General features: G+C 45.7%; 1 pseudogene; it reads right to left on the minus strand.

Annotated features, from left to right (window-relative positions):
• Positions 1-1,947: 1,947 nt before the first annotated feature.
• On the minus strand, positions 1,948-2,065 carry LOC126096039 (5S ribosomal RNA; annotated as a pseudogene).
• Between the last annotated feature and the right edge of the window lie 1,131 nt (positions 2,066-3,196).

A 3,196-nucleotide genomic window follows, 5' to 3' on the forward strand; every position in this document is an offset into this window, starting at 1 on the left:
CCGCCGAATTGCCCAACACGTGGGGCGTGAGGTCTCCACAGTACATCGATGTTGTCGCCAGTGGTCGGCGGAAGGTGCACGTGCCCGTCGACCTGGGACCGGACCGCAGCGACGCACGGATGCACGCCAAAACCGTAGGATCCTACGCAGTGCCGTAGGGGACCGCACCGCCACTTCCCAGCAAATTAGGGACACTGTTGCTCCTGGGGTATCGGCGAGGACCCTTCGCAACCGTCTCCATGAAGCTGGGCTACGGTCCCGCACACCGTTAGGCCGTCTTCCGCTCACGCCCCAACATCGTGCAGCCCGCCTCCAGTGGTGTCGCGACAGGCGTGAATGGAGGGACGAATGGAGACGTGTCGTCTTCAGCGATGAGAGTCGCTTCTGCCTTGGTGCCAATGATGGTCGTATGCGTGTTTGGCGCCGTGCAGGTGAGCGCCACAATCAGGACTGCATACGACCGAGGCACACAGGGCCAACACCCGGCATCATGGTGTGGGGAGCGATCTCCTACACTGGCCGTACACCACTGGTGATCGTCGAGGGGACACTGAATAGTGCACGGTACATCCAAACCGTCATCGAACCCATCGTTCTACCATTCCTAGACCGGCAAGGGAACTTGCTGTTCCAACAGGACAATGCACGTCCGCATGTATCCCGTGCCACCCAACGTGCTCTAGAAGGTGTAAGTCAACTACCCTGGCCAGCAAGATCTCCGGATCTGTCCCCCATTGAGCATGTTTGGGACTGGATGAAGCGTCGTCTCACGCGGTCTGCACGTCCAGCACGAACGCTGGTCCAACTGAGGCGCCAGGTGGAAATGGCATGGCAAGCCGTTCCACAGGACTACATCCAGCATCTCTACGATCGTCTCCATGGGAGAATAGCAGCCTGCATTGCTGCGAAAGGTGGATATACACTGTACTAGTGCCGACATTGTGCATGCTCTGTTGCCTGTGTCTATGTGCCTGTGGTTCTGTCAGTGTGATCATGTGATGTATCTGACCCCAGGAATGTGTCAATAAAGTTTCCCCTTCCTGGGACAATGAATTCACGGTGTTCTTATTTCAATTTCCAGGAGTGTATTTTGCGACATGCAACTGCAGTACTTTTCCTCGCTTTGGTGGACACAGGTCTTGTACCTTTCATAACCTTCCGCAGACAGACTAAAATGGCCTCTGAAGAGCCGCTTATATAAGGTTACCACAATTAAAACTGAAGTTAGCTATTGTTGTCTGCTGGCGTTTTTAAAAATTACAGTTAAACGTTTATACTTCTTGGTAACTGAATAATAAAAGAACATTCATCCGAAAGTGAACTTTTAGATACAACAATAGCTTCTATTGAATTACGCCATCTAGTTTGCCAAATATGGTACCCTATTTCAGTAACAAAGTTTCTGCTAAGAATGCTAACTACTCCGAAACTAAATGAGTACAAAGTTTGCCAATATGTTTTCAATATTACCTGTCTATATTCTACAGTCCATTACATGAGTTATTCATTTACAATATCGGGAACTTAGCATTCAAGTATATGTAGTATTACTTATACATCGATGCACTATCGATTAATCGATAGCATCTGCACTATCGCCGCTATCGGTAGTCTGATTTAACTATCTATCAGTTATATTGTTTATAATGTAATTCTTCCTTAATAGGCATCCGAAAATTGTCGGATCGTATTACCTTCGTGGCGTGTGGAGTGCAGAGGGAAATTAGATTGCATGGTAGTATTTAAGCACTCCGTCTTCAGCCCACGACTGGCTTACCGGGATCATCCGACCGCCGTGTCATCCTCAGTGGAGGATGCGGATAGGAGGGGCGTGGGGTCAGCACACCGCTCTCCCGGTCGTTATGATGGTATTCTTGACCGAAGCCGCTACTATTCGGTCGAGCAGCTCCTCAATTGGCATCACGAGGCTGAGTGCACCCCGAAAAATGGCAACAGCGCATGGTGGCCTGGATGGTCACCCATCCAAGTGCCGACCACGCCCGATAGCGCTTAACTTCGGTGACCTCACGGGAACCGGTGTAACCACTGTGGCAAGGCCGTTGCCCCATGGTGGTATTTAGTCAACGTCAAATATTATGGCACCTTAGCCAGTCTTTGCCGTTTATGAACGTATGTAAACAGACTGGCCGCTGTGGGGGAGGGGGCATGTGAGAAGGAATTTTCTTGTTTGTCTTCCAGTGATGACAACCCACTGTCGTGCGCATCTTGTACCGATCAGATGCTTATGGTAAAAATTACACACGTAAATAACGTTGATTCATGAATGCGCGTTGTACAGATGGTCGTCTTCAAATGTGTGAGCATGCTTTCTTGTAGCAAGGAATACAAATATAAATAACATTGTTGTAATACAACACAGTTACTAGAGTAAAAAATGACTTTTACTAATTTGTTAAGTGTTTGTGATTGTACTGCATAATGCTTTTTAAAATAAATTTGATTATTATCGTTATTAATTAAATGCAAACCCTATTAAGCTCTTTCTGTTTCTGAGCCCACATAGTACTTACAAGTGTTTTCAATTGTACATGTATAAGGCGATTCCTAAACACAAAACATAGATGTAATCATAACGACCATGCGTCACTTTTGCTTTTGTAGAAGTACAAAGATCTTTCATACGTTGGTCACCTGTCTTGTGTTCGATTAGTGGAGCTTGTTTCTTCAGGGAGTCACCAGTTACCGCAAAACTGAATATATTAAAAATACAACTGGTCGAGTATCAAGAGTTTTATTTGTATGGTGGTTGGACATAATCATTAAAATGTATAGATGTATTTACATACTATCGGCTTTCACAGTACTTCAATGTATGTTAATAAGTCATTCGGGCGAAATGTGATTGTTTCAATGGATGCGAGACCAAACTAACCTCTTCTTGCCAAGAGTTGACGATGAAATTCCGGAAATGTTTTTGTATACATTCCTAATTCTGCCGATATTTCTTAAGCTTTCGCCCATTAATGATTAAGTCCCTTGTTTGAAACTTGTGAAGTGGGTGACTTAGCTCACCATTATTTTCATTTAGTTATTTTTCGAGTTTACAGCATTCTGAGATCTGATTAATAATGGCTCTGAGCACTATGCGACTTAACTTCTGAGGTCATCAGTCGCCTAGAACTTAGAACTAATTAAACCTAACTAACCTAAGAACATCACACACATCCATGCCCGA

Source organism: Schistocerca cancellata, chromosome 8, assembly GCF_023864275.1.
Source record: "Schistocerca cancellata isolate TAMUIC-IGC-003103 chromosome 8, iqSchCanc2.1, whole genome shotgun sequence".
Taxonomy (NCBI): Eukaryota; Metazoa; Arthropoda; class Insecta; order Orthoptera; family Acrididae; genus Schistocerca; species Schistocerca cancellata.